Below are 21,442 nucleotides of genomic sequence, written 5' to 3'. Positions count from 1 at the left end.
TCATAAAAAAGATAAAAAGATTGAATAACTAACTAGGATACCCCACTTGGAAAAGTACCTGAAAGAGTGAATAAGGACCATGTGGGACCTGAGATTTCATAAACCAAACTTCACAACTCTTCACAAAAAAATAGTCAAGGTCAAGGGTGCATTTTGTCATTTGAGGTAGATGTGTCCTCTAAGCATCGGTGTAACTGGGGCTGTAATTTATACATTTCTTTGATAGTTATCCCTAGTTAAGCACAAAGGGATGTCAGCATTTAACCCTACTTCAAGGAATGACAATGTAGGAAAAAAAGGGGGGAAAGAAAAAAATAATCAGCAGCCAGTCATTTTAAATCTAGTTGACACCTGTCAAAAGAAAGCTGGACTAAAGGAGGACAGTTAGAATATTGCGTTATTGTGAACAAGTAATTGGCTGCCAGGTCTGCATCATGCTTCAGGCTGGTCAGAGAAGAGAAAGAAGGGGGGAAACAATAAAAGTGAAAAAAATCCACCTGAAATCGCATCTCACACTGCAGCAACCTTATATTTAACAGTTATTTTTGCAGAGGACCTTCATGGGAACCCAGCTGATCATTCAGCTCAAAATAAATCTAGAAATTATTTTTTAAGCAGTGCAACATAAAAACCACATTTGGAAAGTTTATAAAGAAGAATAGATGGGATTTCTCTAGATACCTTTCCAAGCCTCAGTACTTAATTCGGAAACAATAGATATTTTACCAACCCCAAACTTCTTAGTATGATAATATTTTGGAAGAGTATCCTGTTAATTGTGTGCGTGTGTTTTCACTTAACTTTTGACACTTTGGCAAGTAGGAGGGCACTGATCCACAGGTATACCATCCCCAATAACATGGAACATTCTTTCCTTCAACTCATAACTAAAATATGTTTCTTATGACGTTTCCCCTAATCTCTCCATTGCAATTGCCCCGCTCAATAATTCTGGTCTTTATTTTGTGTTTTATGGGTGAAATTTCTTCATATAAAACATATAGAATGCCCTGGCACTTTGACTTATATTTTGAAAACCTGTATCCAATGAAACTGGGTGCAGAATACAGTGATTAAATGACAGACACCACGATGCACTGCACTGATACATGATGAGGAGTGACTAGGCAGAGTTTCCTTCTCGGCCATTTGTACTATGTATGTAACATTTGTCAGCCCTTAAATATGTTGGCTTCTCAGTTTCCTCATTTGTAAAATACAGTGGAGAAGCTGTAAGGGTCTTTTTACTGTGATCTTTGAAACAGCACCAGAATTTATGTTATCATTTGCTCCACTTTGCATTTGGAATAGAACTAGGAATGAAAATGTTAGGTCTCTTGATGTTATTTTTCGTGTGGACAAGTTCTCAAAGGGAGAAGAAAAGGTGCTCAAAGAAACACAAAGCTGGGCAAACAGAGCATACATTCTGTTAGGAATGTCCTCTTAAAAAGAGTTCAAATAAGTGACTGAGGAGAAAGGCAAAGCTGGTCATGGAAGAAAAGCTTGGAGAAGCAAAGGTCTGGCCACTGATTCATCTCCAGCGGGGGAGCTATTCCCCACACATGTTAAAGGGAGAAAGCAGCCTTTCTGAAGAGCCCACCTTCTACTTAGAGACCTGCAAGTTGAAAGGCAGCATGAAATGTTACCCAAAGCCAGAGGGGCCGAGCAGTAAGACTGGGAAAAATAATACCAACCCCAAAATGGGACAAGGCAACTGATAGATGTAGTTTAAGGAACCGAGGGAGGCCCAGGTGGGGTGGTTGAGCAGGACAGACTGAAAGAAATGACAGTAGCAGTAAGAAAAAGTTAATAAGTTTGGCCACAGGGACTGACAGAGGCATCTGGAAACAATGAAAGGCAGAATTTATTTTTTCTCTACAAGTTTTCTTTGTAAATAACTCTCCAGTGGAACAAAACCCATAATAACAATATCCTTAACATTTCATGCTTTGTGTTTTGAAAACAGATCTAAGAAACAACCACAAAATTTTGGCTTTTTTAATTATGTGGAATTATGATTTACAGAACAATTCCTTGTAACCTTTCTAATTTTATGATGTCTTATTCCACTTAGGAGAATCTGGGGCCATAAGAAGAGAACTTAATGAGTACTTTTTTCTATATTCCCTATAGCCACTCTTTGCTCAACCTTTTTTTGGACATATGGAAACATAACGAAAGGAAAGAACAAAAGACTCAATGATGTCTTTTCTTGGCTAATGATAAAGGAAAAAACCCATGCATATCATTTATAATTTTTAATGTACTCATATCAAGGATAACATAATCAAAGGAGAATGGATTACAAACTACCCAATTGACTCAGCAGGTATCACCAAAATATTTGCAGGTTGCTTGGTAACCCAATTAAAAGTCTCTATTTAAATCCCAGATCATTAGTGACTGAAAATCACTATCATTTGATGGCTCATCTCAGTCCAGTTCTTAGGGGAGATTTTCTTACATTAAAAAAAAAAGCCAACGTATTTGGCACTAATTGGCTCCCTAGGTGGCAATCTCAGCCTATAGGCCAAGAATTGAATGGACGTGGGAGGCTAAGCTCTTCCCCAAGCTGAGAGTTGGTGCCTCTCAGCACAGGATGAAGGACATTTGTGGGTTAATATGAGATTTTCATACAGATACTACCTGTCTTTGGATAAATTGAGATGTTCTATATTTAAGGATATCATACTGGTGGCAAGTTCTTTCTTTAAATTAAGTTCTATTTGGAACTTTCATATATATATATATATATATATATATATATGTGTATGTGTATGTGTGTGTGTGTGTGTGTGTGTGTGTGTGTGTATATATGTGTGTGTGTGTGTATACACATTTTCTCTTCTCCAAACCTACAATAATTAACAGGAAGAATACTAAATTTTATCATCTCAAAATGAGAACCTGCTTTACAGACATTGATGCTACCAAAAAGAAGGGCCTAGTATATTGAGGATACTAACTAGAGGATACTAGATTCACTACTAGAAATGATATTGTAACTACGTATATTTATCTTGGACATTTGACTGTGAAGAAAAGCAGGATACAGAGTATTATGAGATGAATTCATCACATTTATGGTACAATATTTGACATACACACAAAAGATAATGAGCACCATGGATAATAGAACAAAGTAATGAAAATAAAACCTAATACAGAGAAGTAGACTAAGATTACAGATGGCACCAGTGACATCAATGCTACCTCCTTGGTCCTAATTCTCTTTCATTGTGAAGCTGGAACTAAAGATAAGCAAGAATTTTTTTTTTTAATCTCAACAATTGTGAGATTCCTTCTTTAGAGAGAGTCTTCTACCATTTTCTTTCTACTGATGTCTATTTTTGGGGTACTGGTATATAAAAAGTAAGTTATATTTTCTTTTCAAGATTTTTAACGAAATTGTAAGATGACAACACCTGCTGAATTTATTGGACTACAGCATTTTCTAAAATGAATCTCTGGGGATTCAGCATTAGAAATATTTAACCAAATCTATGGATAGTTTCAGATTCGTTCTGTCACAGTGTTATTTAGGAGGAGAACAGACTTGTTGAGTGATCGTGAAAGTAACAGTGGGGAAACCTTTAACATTTTTATAACAATGAATTTCCTTAACGCAGAAATCAAGATCACAAAGATGCAGTAAATGAACTGATAAAGTGCACTAGCTTCCAACCACTTACAAATCAGAAAGATTGAGATTTTATTTTTCTGAATTATTGGCTGAGATTAGTAGATCACAATTTTTCATTTTCTACCTTTATTGTTAACAACTTCTGTTAAATTTGAAACTAGCCTTTCACAATTTATTTTGCATGGGTGGTCTTTCATTCAGTTTCTTGTAGCTTAGGCATTGAGGAGGCAATGTTCCAAGCACTGTTCTTCAACTGATTTCTATGAGAACATGTATAATCCAGTTGAGTCCCATAAGCATTCAAATAGACATTGCTCATTTTCTACAGCTGCTGTGTATGTATACAGCTCACATTGGTAGAGATGGTCCAGTCTAGGAGTACTCGAATGTGCCAGGAAGTCATGGAAGACACTGCAGTGGTAATTTCAAACTGCACTCTAGTGCATGAATTTTCTATAAAACACAGCCGTTTAGAAAGCAAGTTTAGAAAACACTAGTCCCAAGAGTGTCTCAATGGAATAAAAAGTTTAGTGTTCAATTAATTTAGGGAATGTAGCAGGCTATACCCTTTCATTAGAGGGTCACAGGCCATAATAAAGCCTTTGAGAAATCCCAAAGTATTAGCTCAATCTAGTTTTTCCTACAAAATCTTTTTTCCCCTTGAATTCTTATTTCCTTGTATTCTAAATTATAAAGTCTCCAATAAAGCAGCTAGTCACCCTCTGTACAAAAACCCAGATATTTTTTTTAAATGTGATTTTATTAGTAAGCTCTTTCTTTCTTTCTCTCTTTCTTCCTTCCTTCCTTCCTTCCTTCCTTCCTTCCTTCCTTCCTTCCTTCCTTCCTTCCTTCCTCCCTCCCTCCCTTCCTTCCTTCCTCCCTCCCTCCCTCCCTCCCTCCCTCCCTCCCTCCCTCCCTCCTTCCCTCCCTCTCTCCCTCTCTCTCTCTTTCTTTCTTTCTTTTCTTTCTTTCTTTCTTTCTTTCTTTCTTTCTTTCTTTCTTTCTTTCTTTCTTTCTTTCTTTCTTTCTTTCTTTCTTCCTTTCTTCCTCACCCGACGATTCTTTCTTTCTTTTATCCTCACCCAACCATACATTTATTGATTTTAAAAAGAGAGGAAGGAAGGGAGAGAAACATCAATGTGGGAGAGAAACATCCACCAGTTGCTTCCCAGATGTGCTCCAACAAGGGATAAAACCGTATTCTAGGTATGTGCCCTGACTGGAAATTGAACTGATAATGTGTGTGTGTGTGTGTGTGTGTGTGTGTGTGTGTGTGTGTGTGTGTACATGGAACTCCTCTCCAACTGACTGAGCCACCTGGACAGGATAGTAAGTTACTTTTATTGAACTGAAATGCTTCCTTGGTGCTTTCACCTATTCTTTGTTACTATGTACTGTAAAAAAAAAACAAAAAAAAAAAACACAGTGAATATTGATCTGTGGCAATATTCCAAATATTTTAAGTCAAAAAACAATCTTGTCTCTATGACTTCTCACTTCATGTTACAAAGCCTTATTTGTTTACTCATTCATTCTATGCCACACTTTCAAAAACATTTCTCATCTCTGAATATGCATCAGTTTTCTGCTACCCATTTTAAGGACAGCACTGGAGTTGGATACAATATCTCAAGGGGCTAGAACAGAGCAGAGTAGAGGGAGACTATCACCTCCTGTGCAAAGAAGTCAGTAATTTACCATAGCCTCAGGATTATATGAAACAGGACTTCAGTCCTAAAACTACAAGCACCTAAATTTGGTCAGAAACATGAATGATCTTGGGAGTAGATCCTTTCTAAGTATCTCGAGATGAAAACTTAGACTAATACCTTGAATTTAGCATTGTAGGACCCTGAACAGAGAGCAGAGTAACACTATATCAGATTTCTAACTTACAGAAATACATGGATCTTTTTAAGCTACTAAGTTTGTAGTAATTTGTTACACAGCAATAGAACACTAGTAAGTCCAGATAGCCAAAGTTCAACATCCTTACCATATTTTGCTTTTATGTATGTTTTTTCATATGTCAATAATGCATTTTCTCTTTTCTCTGGCTTAATGGCTTTAAGTATCCTACACAAATAAATATTATTTGCATGTCTGCTTTTCTTTGCTTCCAATAAGATGCTGTCAGCTTTCAGCCATTCTTTGATTCATAGATTTCCCCACAAGTTTATATTTTATAGACACAAAGATCTATCTTGCTTTTTATACTTTCTGTGGACTTTTTCATTAAGATAGGACCTTTCAATTCTAGAGTCTAAGCAAGAGACATATGACATAACTGATTAAATATTTATAATAACTATTTACCTTTTCCTACTAAGATTGTAAGTTTACTCTGATGATTACCCAAACCTTAGTATAATTATACTGATTGATCTCAAGTATTGATTATGACCTCTTTTTCCATTTGCTTTCTTCTTATGAATTACCAAGCATTTTCTTCACTATTATTATTCTGACTCACATTCTTTGTCTTTTATAATGACTAGATTTAAAGATTTCTTCTCCTATATTCTATTTTTAGTTTAAACAGCCCTTGTACCACTCATTCTTTGGACAGCTATCTTAGTCTATCATTCTAATATCTTGAGCAAAAGTCTTAAGACACACCTACCTGTTCTATGATACCCTTTCATACAGAAGCTCTTTACTGCCCATAACCTCATTTCTCTTCCAGAATCCAACTCTTAAAATAAATGAAATGGCGAAGTTGGTACCTGAGGCCCCAATATCCTTTGGTATTAATTATATCTCTAAAGGTATTTGTTAACCCTCTTTTGTTGTTGTTTTTCTTGTCCTGCCTGAGTAGGAATTATAGATAATACAGGGTTTGGTAAGAGGCATACACTATTGCACAGACCCTCTTCAAGAAATAGCAAACCCATGAATGGACAAGTCATTCGAGAGGGGTACTGGCCCTCCTTCTCTTTTGAGGCTCTGTACCCACATCTCAGTGGGCTCAGTTTAAAATTTAGACTTAAATGTGAAGTGAAGGACAGTACACTTTGGATTCCATGTATCCAGGATTACTACTCACTGACAACAGTAGCCCTAGAAAATATCCCCTTCCCTTTTATGTTTTTAATGGAAATTAAGGGATTGTACTTATTCTAACTATGTGATTTGAAAATGTCTAGGGACTATGCTACTAAATTTCAAAGATTAATAACTGTTATAGGTTGAATGTTTGTGTCTTCCACCCAAAATTTAAATGTTAAAACCTGATCCAAGGTATTTGGAAGTGGGAATTTGGGGAAGTGTTTAGGTCACAAAGCCCTCATTAGTAGATAAAGCCCTTATAAAAGAGAACCCAGAGAGCTCCCTCACACCCTTCCACCATGTGAGGATACAGCAAGAAGATGGCTGTCTATAAACTAGGAAGTCCGTCCTCACCAGACACCAAAGCTGCTGGCACCTTGATCTTGGCCTTCCTAGCCTACAGAGTTGTGAGAAATAAATCTGTTGTTTAATCCACCAAATCATGTAACTTCTGTTATAGCAGCCAGAATGGGCTAAGACTATATTTAATGGCATTTGTCATAAATTGCAACATGGTTCCCAGAAAAGCAAAAGGTTTGTCTGGTTCTTCAGATAACAAACTTCAAGGGAAGGTCTATCTTTGGTCTTGATATCTCAGAGTGATTATTGAGTTCAAGCAACTCAATTAACCTTTGGCCTACTCCAATAGTATTATCTTTGTCACTATTATTTATTTTTATTGTCTAGCTACTTATAGTTCTGAAAACTTGAGTAATGTGGCTATGTGGGTGTGGGATGTGCATATGTATATATGGGGTGATTTGTTTTGTTAACATATTTTCCAAGTATTTTTCTATGCTTTCCTCTTTAACCATTCATTTTGAAAGTCGCACATATTATTTTGCTTTCCCATTCCCCTATAAACGTAAATACATTTGAATTTTGCTCCAGAAATTTCTCAGTTGACCAGCATATTCCTAATTAAGTTTAACATGTTTATGAATACTTACTTTCAATAACTACATTCTCCTCCAATTTTAATTCCAAACCCACAAATATAAAAAATTATTTTTTATTGAATTGAAAATATTTATTTAACTGAACAAATTTGGCCACTCATCAGAAAAAAATTCTCTTCCACACTCTTTATTCCATAATATAAGTAAAAATTGTTTGAATGTATTTATACTACTTGCAAAGCATTTTCCCTGTCTTATATGTTCTTAACAATAACACAATGTTGTCTTCTGTTACATACTTTAATCTTATAGCACAGTGACAAATTAAATATGTTAAGCTCTAAAGTCACTGAGAAGAAAATTATATATATTTTTGTATATATATATATATATAAAAATATATAAAATATATAAAAAATATATAAAATATATATATAATATATATAAATATATATATATGTAAAAGATATATATATATATATATATATATATATATATATAGCCATTGATAATCTCTTAGGGGAAGGTCATTTTGAAGACTTGTGAACCAGTGAAACAGTTGTTTCCTTGGTTGAGTTTCAGATGAAATGGTTGACATGAATTTAGAGGGCATATTGTACTGAAAACAAGTATCTTTAAATGAGAAAATCATGCTTCACTTAGTGGTGGGCCATGACTGAATGGAGAGCCAAATCATCTGCTCATCTCTAGCTAGTTATGACATTTCATACTCCTCTACTGGAATGGTGGCAAGAATCTTCTACAGTTATTTAACCATTCTTCCTTTTCTCCTTGACTTGCTTATTCTCTCCTTTTGTCAAAGACAGATGAATTGATATAATTTAAATCTGTGGATCAAGTGACTATACTGTACAAAATGATATATTAATATGATGACTACTTGTATTTTACTTGACTAACCTTCATGATGAGACAAAATAAAATATCTTTTATTTTATTTACTTTCATGATACAGTTTAAACTTTTATCTTTTATTTTGCTTCATAAAAATGAAAAAATTAAGACAAGAAGATGAGAGAGAAAATTAATAATTATCAAGCATATACTCTATACCAGTAATTCTACATGTTGGCTCCCATCAAATCTTTAAAATACTCTCATAAAATTTATTACTTATTTATTTTATGGATAAGAAAATGGACCCAGCAAGATTGTTTGTTGAAGCCTATACAAATAGTACATTCAGATGCTTCTCTACTCTACCAGGAAGTAGACAGATGCCAAAGCCCAAGTTATTTCCAGAAAGCTTCCTACCCTATCATCTGACCTCATTCATATGTTAAGAAAAGGCTTTTGGGCCTGGCCCATGTGGCTCAGTTGGTTGAGCGACTTGTGCACGAAGAGGTCACTAGATTTCCAGTAAGGGCACATGCCTGGGTTGTGGGTTGAATCCATGGTTGGGGGCATGCAGGAGGCAGCCAATGAGTGACTCACTCTCATAGATGTTTCTATCTCTCTCTCCCTCTCCCTTCCTCTTCCTATAAAATCAATAAAAACATATTAAATAGTTTCCCATCTTACATTTAACTCCTTTATCCATTTTGAGTTTATTTTTGTGTATGGTGTAAGTTAGTGATCTAATTTCATTTTTTTTTGCATGTATCTGTTCAATTTTCCCAACACTATTTATTGAAGAGACTGTCTTGACTCCACTGTATGCTCTTGCATCCTTTATCAAATATTAATTGAGCATAGTAGTTTGGGTCGATTTCTGGGTTCTCTATTCTATTCCATTGGTCTGTATGTCTATTCTTGTGCCAGTACCAGACAGTTTTGAGAACAGTGGCTTTGTAATATAGCTTGATAACTGGTATTGAGATCCTTCCAACTTTGTTCTTCTTTCTCAGGATTGCTGCAGCTATTCGGGGTCTTTTTTTATTCCAGATGAATTTTTGGAGAGTTCCTTCTAGGTCTGTGAAATATGCTCTTGGTATTTTAATGGGGAGTTCATTGAATCTGTGCATTGCTTTGGGTAGTATGCACATTTTAATGATGTTGATTTTACCAATCCATGAACACGGTATGTTCTCCCATCTGTTTATGTCTTCCTCTATTGCTTTTTTCAGTGTCCTGTAGTTTTCCAAGTACAGGTCTTTTACCTCCTTAGTTAACTTTATTCCAGGTATCTTAATTTTTTTGGTGCAATGGTAAATGGGATTGTTTTTTTTAATCCCTCTTTCTGTAAGTTCACTATTGGTGTATAAAAATGCCATAGATTTCTGGGCATTAATTTTGTATCCTGCTACATTGTCAAATTCATTTATTAAGTCTAATAATTTTTTGATGGAGTCTTTAGGGTTTTTATGTACAGTATCATGTCATCTGTGAATAATGACAGTTTTACTTCTTTTTTTTTCCAGTTTGGATGTCTTTTATTTCTTCTTCTTATCTAATCGCTATAGCCAGCACTTCCAGAACTATGTTGAACAGGAGTGGTGAGAGTGGGCATCCCTGTCCTGGTCCCGTTCTTAGATGAAATGGTTTTAGTTTTTTCCCATTGAGTACGGTATTGGCTATAGCTGTGGTCAGCAAACTGCAGCTCGCGAGCCACATGCGGCTCTTTGGCCCCTTGAGTGTGTCTCTTCCACAAAATACCACGGCCTGGGCGAGTCTATTTTGAAGAAGTGGCATTAGAAGAAGTTTAAGTTTAAAAAATTTGGCTCTCAAAAGAAATTTCAGTCATTGTACTGTTGATATTTGGCTCTGTTGGCTAATGAGTTTGCCGATCACTGGGCTATAGTTTTGTCATATAAGGCTTTTATTATGTTGAGGTATGATTCCTCTATTCCCACTTAAATGTAAGATGGGAAACCATAAAAATCTTAGAGGAATCCATAGGTAACAAAATCTCACACATATGCCGAAGCAATATCTTCACTGATACAGCTTCATGGAAACTAAAGAGAAATAAACAAATGGGACTAAATCAAAATAAAAAGATTCTGCACAAAAAAAGAAACCATCAACAAAACAACAAGAGAGCCCACTGAATGGGAGAACATATTTGCCAATGTTATCTCTGATAAGGGTTTAATCTCCAAAATTTTCAGGGAACTCATACAACTTAACAAAAGGAAGATAAACAATCCAATAAAAAAATGGGCAAAGGACCTAAATAGACACTTTTCGAAAGAGGACACACAGAAGGCCAAGAGACATATGAAAACATGCTCAAAGGCACTAATCATCTGAGAGATGCCAATCAAAATGACAATGAGGTACCATCTCACATCTGTCAGAATGCCTATCATCAACAAATCAACAAATGACAAGTGCTGGTGAGGATTCGGAGAGAAAGGAACCATGGTGCACTGATGGTGGGAATGCAGACTGGTGCAGCCACTGTGGAGAACAGTATGGAGTTTCTTCCAAAAATTAAAAATGGAATTCCCATTTGACCCAGTGATCCCACTTCTAGGAATATATCCCAAGAAACTAGAAACACCAATCTGAAAGGATATATGCACCCCCATGTTCATAGCAGTGCCATTTATAATAGCTAAGATTTGGAAACAGCCTAAGTGCCCACCAGCAGACGAGTGGATTAAAAAACAGTGGCACATCTACACAATGGAATACTACGCTGATGTAAAAAGGAAGGAACTCCTACCATTTGCAACAGCATGGATGGACCTGGAGAGCATTATGCTAAGCGAAATGAGTCAGTCAGAGAAAGATAAATATCACGTGATCTCCTTCATTTGTGGAATATAATGAACAATGTAAACTGATAGACAAAAGCAGATCCAGATACAGAGAAGCATTGATCAGACTTTCAAACCTCAGAGGGAAGGCAGAGGAGGGTGGGGGTAAGGGGGAGAGATCAACCAAAGGACTTGCATGCATGCATATAAGCATAACCAATGGATACAGACACTAGAGAGTGAGGCATGAACTGGGTGGTGGGGTGCAATGGGGGATAAGGACACATGTGTAATTCCTTAATCAATAAAGAAAGAATAAAAAAGAAGGGGAAAAAACATATTAAATAAATAAATAAGAAAAGGCTGGTATGGCTCAATTGGTTGAGCATCTTCCCATGCACTCAAAAGTTGCTGGTAGGATTCCCAGTCAGGGCACATACCCAGGTTGTGAGTTTGATCCCCATTGGAGTGCCTACAGGAGGCAACAGATCAATGTTTCTCTCTCAGATCAATGTTTCTCTCTCCTCCCTTTCTAACTCTCTAAAATCAATAAAAAAAGAAAGAAAGAAAGAAAGAAAGAAAGAAAGAAAGAAAGAAAGAAAGAAAGAAAGAAAGAAAGAAAGAAAGAAAGAAAGAAAGAAAAGACTTTTGGGACAGCCGGTCCAGGATTTTAAGGTATTGTTAACACTCTATAAGCCAAATACAGCAATTTTTATCCCACTTGTAAGAAACAGGAAATTTCTTCTGTGGTTCTGAATCATGCATAACTACTCTCCAAGACGTCTAATGTTTTATCAAGAGCTTTTTGAACAGCAAGCCAGATGAGGGGCTTGCTTTTTTGTTTTTTTTTAAGTTACTGGAAGTAAAATGTTGTTGATATAAACAACATAGAAGCACCTCAGACTATTGGATTAAAAACAAAAGTGAAATCCCCAAGTTTACACTAACAATGATGTGTCATAAATGTAGTAAAACATTTTATGGTTTATACTTTTGATTGCTTAATATTAACATCATAAACACAAGTGAGTGTGTTTTTCCCCTTAGTACTTCGAGTAGTACTTCGAGCAATGTGTGTGTGTGTGTGTGTGTGTGTGTGTGTGTTGTGTATCTGAAGCTTTTATTTCCTCTCCATGATACATTGGTAGAGTATCTACTTTTTAAAAATATCAATATTTCTGATAATTTTTTATTTAAGTCAGCATTGTATGTAAGTCCATGACTGAAGCTGTACTTGAATACACAATACTGCTGATTTCATGCAAAGTTAAATATGTTCGTTTTTAAATTATAGAGAGTCTGGTAGTTCAGAATCATTAAAATTGAACTTCCTAGTCCCCTTAAAATAGTTGAGATTGTGGAGAAAACAAAAATTGGTTGGACTTTAGTGAACTGAATAAATAAATCCCATCTGTATAGACTGACTTCCTAATGTCACAAGTCAATTTAGAAATTATGCACAAGAAAAATCGCTTTCTCTCACTGCACCAATGTATTTAGCTTAATCATGAGCATCAGTGGAGACAGAGATTGAAAAATAAATTGTTCACTGTCTCCAAGACAAACCCCAAATAGGAAACTTGATACTCTGCATAAACTCTATCTCTGAAATATGCTTTTGAAAGTCCTGGTATAATTATATGTAGCATTATAGAGACTCTTGTGTTTATAAATATTTTCAAAAGCCTTTGAAATTGTTTGTAAATCCAAAGTTTACAAATGACTTATGAAATCCACAAATTTGCTAAGTATGTTTCTGCATTTTTGTATTATGCTCTGTGATTTTTCTTTCTATGTGGTGTAAGTCAAAGAAAATGATATACAATATGGCTAGATGGAACTAAAATTTCCAAACAAAGAAGCATCTGTTTTTCTAATTTAGTTTTTGAATGATGTTGGTTTCACAATTGGTTATACTGCAAACAATGTGGTTCAAATGACAATGACATTGATTACAATTCTACTTTGCACTAAGAGCAATTTTTATTCACAATTGTCAACTCCCTTAACTAGCAATAGCTGAGCCTTTCACCACCTCTATACCTTGGATATTGTTTTACCCAATCTGAAGCATATTGAACTATAACTTTGCAGTTGGCTGACACAGTTTTCATGAAGCCAAAGATGGGTAGGATTTTAAAGACTGGGTTGAAATAGCTTATCTTTTGATGTGCATTTTAAAACTTTGAGGTAAGCTAGTTATGATTGTGCTCATCTTCCCAGTACTTTGAAATGATTCCTATTTCAGGGACCATGGGCCAAGTGAGCTTTGTCTCACCATTAATTCCTGCTTTCTTTATGTTTCTATGCAGTGTGTTCCTACTTCCTCTCTTAGCCAGTGTAACAGGCTATGTTATAAGTAGATAACAAGCCTTCTGAGTAAGTATTATCTTGCCATTCAGGTTTTTGATTCATGGGGTAGTTTCCATCAGTTGCTTTAGTCCAAAATTTCACTTTGCAGATCACCTAAGCATTCATATCTACACCTTAATTTCTTACAAATATTTTTATGTTGATGCTGTGTCCAAATAGACTACGAGTCCTTCAAAATGGGGAGAAATTTGCATTTCCTGTATCTTTACCCATTTGTTCATTCAGAAAAATGTTTCAAATCATATATAGTCAGGGCTGGCTCATAAGAGCAACTGAACACAGCCTCCTGGTTAAAATAGTTATTATTTCAACTATTGGCCTGGTGCACGGATTCATGCACATTGAAAGGAAATTAATTAGAAAAAATATTTTAATATCACTAGTCACCCTTTTTTTATAATAGAAATGTCAGAGATGAAGAAAAATTAGTAAAATGTATATGAAAATAATATATAAATTGATTAATAAGTAAACAATAACAACATGATATAACAATAACATGATATAAAAATAACAAAAACATGATATACTAGTAAAAACAACATTGATAAAAACAATGACTGATAAATTGATTAAACTTATTCTAATATCTCCCTATATACCACATTAAGAGTAAAAACACTTTCAGAATGCTTGACTAATTTCCCTTGTGATGAAGTATTTACAACTTTAGCTTTAATGTCACATGCTCTTCGAACTTGAAAGAAAGCAACATATAACTGAACATATCCAAAAATGAGTTCAGGTAGGAATATTCCTACTCTGTCTAGAGTTTGTGATTTATTAATAGTCATTGCAAATAGTCATCATAAAACTGTCTTCAAATTAATTTAAATGGGAGGACAGTGTCAGATGGGGACAAATATTGCGCATGCGCGAGTCAATGTTTATTTTTAAATTGCCAGTGCGCGTTATATGTACCGGCTGGTAGGTCAGTCGACTGTTGGATGGATGGATGGTTGGTCACTTAGCCTTTTATATATATAGACAAGGTGAGAAATATAAGAAAAACACCATTAGAGACTGAATTGACCAGTATGTTCTACTGAAATACTTTCATATTGTAAAAGGTGCCTGTACTATCAGAGCATTTACACTGTATAATTACTGTAGTTACAACATATTATTCCTGATGACTACTATTTTGTACTTTCTCTGATGAGTGGGAATTCCCTTACTCTATGAACTAGACATGGGAAACTATGAATCATCTCCCCAAAATTTTGCTTTTACTATGATACCTCCAGTGATTTTATTAGTTTTTAGTTGTATATTAACATACCACTTTGCCTTATAAGTAAGATAAATGTAATGGTCATTTTTTAAAATGACGAGAACAAGATGTTATAATAAGGTTTTAAACAGAGATCATTTCTTGACAATGATCCAGGCTGATTTTAATGTATGTTTTAACCAATTGTATTATATACTACAGCAAAAAGAAGTTGTCAGCTAACTGCTTAATTACTACCTAACTGAGAAAGCCACAAATGGCCTATTACTTGATTCCTTTTCATGCCATTTTGACATTACCCAGACATGTAAGCCTTAGTAGAATGGCCTTATAATACAATGGATAAGCAATTCAATTCTGGAATCAGGCAAACTTGGCTATAAAACCTGCTTTTGCCTCTCATGACCTGTACAATGGGATAATTTTGTCCTATGTAAAACTCAGTTTTTCCAAATTGGAAATGGAATAACAAAAATAGTATTTTCATGGGTTACTGCCTGGGATACTTAGGAGTCTAGTACAAAAGCAACTACTCAAAAAATGTTAGCTAATGATAATATAATGAGTTCAAATAAATCAAATCTGTGCAAAATGTATTGGAACAGATGAATCAATTTATGTAAAATCACAGATAAATTAGTAAATTATTAACTGATTAGCGAACAACAGATACTTTTGGTGATTCTCAACCTAGTATTATTACTCTACAGAGCCTCAGTACATAGTGTTATTGAAGAGACCATGGAATTGGTAACTATAAGAGATAGTCATCATATCATCATGACACCGCTATGGCATAGGTAGTGTGGTATCCATTTTACAAGGAAGGAAACTGAGGGTCAGGATGAGAAAGTGATTTTTCAGGGTAAAATAACTGTGATAGGAGCAGGCATTGACTGTATGAGTATTAACTTCCATATGTTGTATTCTTTCCAATAGCCTGCCATTCTAATTAGCATTCTTAAATATAATTAGCAATTAATTTTGTCAAAAGAGTCAAACCATCACTCCTGATCTAATAATTAAATGTGTATTGCTTGCTAAATACTATGCAACAGGCTTTATTACATATTTTATAATATAACTAGAGGCCCAGTGCATGAATTTGTGCACAGGTGGGGTCCGGCCGGCCTCACCCCTCATCAGGGCCTGATTGGGGCCAGGCTGGCAGGGAGGGGAGGAGCGGGGGGAGGGGTGCACAGGCAGTTGGCTGGCCGGCCCCAACCCCAATCAAGTCCAGGTGGGTGGGCTGATCAGGGGTGGGGCTGGCTAGGGGGAGGGGTTGCGGGCGGTTGGCCAGCTGTCCCGCTCCTAATCTGGGTAGGGGTAGCTGATCTGGACCGCAGTGCTTGTCAAAGCAATCGGTCGTTCTGGTTGCTCTGGTGTTCAGTTGTTTGACTTTTATATATATAGATGCTTTAGTCATTAGCTATACTTGTTAGGCATGAACTCTGCTGCTAAACAACTTACCAGGGACATTCCAAAGAAGATATATATATTTATATTTCTCACTCTAATGAGCTTACAATTTTGTAAAGGAAAGGCACAAATAATCACAAATTTATACAGCAATGTAATGTGTCACTAAAATGGATTTTTTCCTAGCATGTCCATCTTAAAGATAAAAAGACAAAGGTTTAGCAAACATAAGCAACTGTCAGACAATGATTAATATGTGGAATAGCTTGCTTTTAAACTCAAATTTTCCTACAATTATCCTTTAAAAATATTCATTATAGGATGCTCATCATCCTTAGCAGCAATGGATTTTTGATGCTTGGATACCCAACCCTTTTGGGTAGCTGCCCCTTGATTGGTGTGGTTCTAGACTTGTCTGGCTCTGACCTTAGAGACTGTTTTATAACATACAATGATTGTAAAATATGGAAGATACTGTTGTTTGCATACTAACCACCATTTCCCACATTTTCCTTTATTAAAACTTCAAAATTTGGATCCTTCATAGCTCCAGAAAGTAAATAATTAGTTAAAAGAACCAGGGTAAACCCATTCTCCTTGACTATAAGCTTAGTCCTATCATACAGTTCTGGCAAGTAGATTGAGAAGAGACATCTGCTGGGAGACATCTGGATAAAGCCCATTAAAGAGTTACACAGAAGGAAAAACTCCATTTTTATTTTATTTTTTGAAAAGACTCCATTTTATGCTCCTCTGCACTGTGAAGCTTTCTTGGGCCCATAAAATGCAAACCAACTTACTGAGAATGACAAATCATAAAGAGAGAAAAAGTTAAGTCATTGATTATGTCAATATATTACAGAATTATTGAATTCTCAAACCACTTGACTTCCAGACTTCTAATTATGTGAAATAATGAATTTTTGTTTATTGTTGAAGTAAGTTTGTGTTGGATTTCTGATTTTTTTTTTTGTAGAAAATAAATGTAAAAATATATATTTGTAGCGTTCCTCACATAAGGTCTTTTAAAAATCTTTCCTTTTTATCTTGTTTGAATTTTTCTCATGTTCCTCCTCCCTTCTTTCTCTTATTTAATCCTCACCTGAGTATATTTTTCCATTGATTTTAGAGAGAGTGGAAGAGAGAGGAAAAGACAGAGAGAAACATCAGTGTGAGAGAAACACATCAATTGGTTGCCTCCTGCACACACCCTGACCAAGGCCCGGGCCAAGAAGAAGCCTACAACCAAGGTATATGTTCTTGACCGGAACCAAACCCAGGACCCTTCATTCTGCAGACCAATGCTCTAGCCACTGAACCAAACTGGCTAGGGCCCTCCTCCCTTCTAATATGTATTTTAATCACATGTACATATTACAGTCATATTGAAGGACCTAAGATAAAGTTTAAATTTTCTAATTGGGCCCAACTTTGGATTTCTGATGTTGATTTGTGAAAAAGGCTATAGTTATGAGGCACTTAAGAGACACGTGAAGATACTAATGGATTATGTGGTTTCACAAACAGTATGTCTGATAACTGGCTCAAAGATTGTGCTGTAGAAAGAGCTATGGCTAAGAGAAAAGGGAAGTAGCCAGCTTGAGATACAAATTATTGAAATTAAATCAAAAGATTGCAATGTTGCAAGAACCTGTATTGTAAAACCAATGCCAGAAAGACCCAACACACAAAAGCCTGGATGGCTCTTTTGGCCCATTGCCTGTGAGTGGTGGAGAGTGCTGCCCTTCATTGAAAGACCCACCCACGAGACCTCTTTCTGGCAAGCAGCTCAGTCAAAGAGATGTGTCCAGAAGTGTGTTTGATCCAGAATCTGGTGCAGTTCCCATGAAAAACAGCAGCCTGAGAAGCTCTTCCCTTTCTAAAATGATGGATGAGGGCAAGGTGAATAGGCTGCAGAAGGGCCCTCTCTTTCTCCCACATGCACTCCTCCTTGGGAGACCCTATACCACTACCCATTTGATGTGAACCACCTGCTTAACTCTGCAGACCTTGGCCATTTCCTCCACCATTTAGTCCTGGTTTGTGGCCACCTCTCTATTGAGCCAAAAGGATATGCCCCAGGCGTTCCACCTGAAAAATGGGATGTGCCTTTAAATCCTCGAGAATTTGTACCAGGACACATATTTTAGAAGGTTAATCTCTCTTGATCCTCAAAAATCATGTTTTTTAATGTCTAACCCAATTTTTGAATTAAAATAAACCTGGAATGCTTGACAAACTATATCTTACACTGAAATCATGTTTACTCATATTGCAATGGCATTTAATCTCTTCCATTAATTAAATTTGAAATTTTTAAGCAAAGGGAAAAAATCCAAAATGTGTCTGAATTTCTAAAAGTAGATTAGAAGCAGAGCAATAAAACTATTTGCAATATATAGTTCTAGATTGCAAATAAATAGAAAAATGATTCTCATTTAATCAATTTTGTTGCAGGAATAAAAGGCAGATGCAGTAGGGTAAAAAAAAAAATCCAGGAGAAATGAGTATTATACTATGCAAATGTGCTAAACTGTATTATTCTACTTTCAATCAAGGCATAGGAGTATTGCAGGATAGCTTACATAAAATAAATGTATTTGCTATCATTTTTTTTTGCTTGACTGTATAGTAGATATTTATATACAAAAAAGAGGGAGAAACATTATCTTTGCTTACAGAGTGGCTACCACATGGAGATGGCAATTGGTGGGCAAGTAACTGAACAGTCACAATTTACTGCCACAAGTGCTAAATAAAGAAATGCCAAGCAGTACTTCCAGGGATGCCTAACTTTCTGAGAATTGATGGTAGAGTATTTCCAGTGGGTTAGAGAAAAGACATTCCATAGAGAAGGAAGCACTTGATCTGAATCTTTAAGAATATACCCAAGAGGCTATAAATAGTAGAGAGTCGTTAGAATGCATCCTTCATGTGGAAGTGTGGCAGGAAATTAAACTGGAAAGTAGGGAGAGACCAGATTGTAAACAGGAAAAAAAATTGTGAGGAACTATATTAAGGTAGTGAGAAGTAACCTAGTCGGCCAACGAGGCTCAATGGTTGAGCATCAACTTATGAATCAGAAGGTCACCAATTTGATTCTGGTCAGGGCACATGTTCAGGTTGCGGGCTCTTTCCTCATTGTGAGACTGGCAGAAGGCAGCTGATCAATGATTCTCTCTCATTATTGACTAGAGGCCCAGTGCACAAAATTTGTGCACGGAGGGGGGTTGTCCCTCAGCCCAGCCTGTATCCTCTCCAATCTGGGACTCCTGGAGGGATGTCCGACTGCCCGTTTAGGCCCGATCCTGGTAGGATCGGGCCTAAACGGGCAGTCGGACATCCCTCTCACAATCCAGGACTTCTGGCTCCCAACTGCTCGTCTGCCTGCCTTCCTGATTGCCCCTAACCGCTTCTGCCTGCCAGCCTGATCACCCCCTAACCACTCCGCTGCCAGCCTGTTTGCCCTCAACTTCTCTCCTCTGCTGGCCTGGTCACTCCTAACTGCCCTCTCCTGCAGGGTTGATTACCTCCAACTGCCCTCCCTTGCAGGCCTGGTCCCTCTCAACTGCCCTCCCTTGCAGGCCTGGTCCTTCTCAACTGCCCTCCCTTGCAGGCAGGGTGCCTCCCAACTGCCCTCTCTTGCTGGCCATCTGTGGTGGCCATCTTGTGTCCACATGGGGGCAGGATCTTTGACCACATGGGGGCAGCTATATTGTGTGTTGCAGTGATGATCAATCTGCATATTACTCTTTTATTAGATAGGATAGAGATCTGGTACAGGGGTGGGGGCCAGCTGGTTTGCCCTGAAGGGCGTCCAGGTTCAGGTGGGGTTTCCCTTGGGGTGTGGGGCGGCCTGAGCGAGGGGCCTGTGGTGGTTTGCAGGCCAGCCATGCCCCCTGGTAACCCAAGAGGAGGCCCTGGTATCTGGAATTTATTTTCCTTCTACAATTGAAACTTTGTAGCCTGGAGCAGAGCCAAGCCTGGGGCTCCCTCGGAGGCCAGCAGCCATTTGTGTTGGGGTTATAATTGAAACTTTGTTGCCTTAAGCAGGTGAGCCCGGCCAGGGTGTGCAGAAAGCTTTGCTTCCCCTAATGTCGGCTGCAACCCTGGCCTGCTCTCTCAAGCTCCATTCTGCTGCCATTTGTTTGAATTTGTTTACCTTCTATAATTGAAACTTTGTAGCTTGAGTGGAGGCTTAGGCCTGGCAAGGGCAGGCGGAAACCTTGGCTTCCTCTGTTACCTAGGAAACCTTGCTCTCTGTGGCTGTAGCCATCTTGGTTTGGGGTAATTTGCATACTCGCTCTGATTGGATGGTGGGTGTGGTTTGTGGGTGTGTCGGAGGTATGGTCAATTTGCATATTTGCCTATTATTAGATAGGATGTTTCTGTCTCTCTCTACCTCTTCCTTCCTCTCTGAAATCAATAAAAATATATTTAAAAAAAAACAGTGAGAAGTGAATAGTTGAATTAGTTAATTGGTAAGATGGCTATTTAACTTAATAAATGTGTCCTCCAAACTAGAATGATTTTTAGAGTGAAAAGGAGCACAATTAATAATTATGATGGATAACAGGTATAAATGGGGACTGTTTGGGGTAAACTAGGTTACATGGGCAGCCTTGTCAAATTGGAATATATTCAAGAGCTCTTCTACAGAATTAATGTACGTAATGGCCAATCTCCTCTGAAGGTGGTGAGTAAGGACAAAAAGCATGGGATCACCTTCAGCCCTTTGATGAAGGCAAGACTGTTGGTAATTACTTTCACTGTGATAAGAAATATGGAAAAAGGATCAGAATTTCAGGGAAAGAAATGAGTTATGTTTTCAATATGTTGAGTTTGAGATACTTGTAGGAAATGTACATAATCATGTCTATAGGAACCTGAAATGAAGATTAGAAAATCAACAGAGAGATATTCAGTTCTAGGATAAAATTTTGAAGAATTATTAAAATCAGATGGGATTTGAAGCTGTAATGAGAGTTACTTTTGTATTCTTATTTCACTATATAGACTGAGGAAAAATAACCAAAGAAAAAATTCTCATTTAAAAAAAAGTGTCATAAAAAAGAAGAGAAACCAATGGAGGAAATTGAAAAAAAGGAACCAAAGAGACTGGAAGAAAATAAAGATAGTGTAATGGAAGAAAAGATGAGAG

Source organism: Eptesicus fuscus, chromosome 9, assembly GCF_027574615.1.
Source record: "Eptesicus fuscus isolate TK198812 chromosome 9, DD_ASM_mEF_20220401, whole genome shotgun sequence".
In the NCBI taxonomy this organism is placed as follows: domain Eukaryota; kingdom Metazoa; phylum Chordata; class Mammalia; order Chiroptera; family Vespertilionidae; genus Eptesicus; species Eptesicus fuscus.
The sequence above is the reverse complement of the archived record's forward strand: the minus strand, read 5'-3'. Positions refer to the sequence as shown.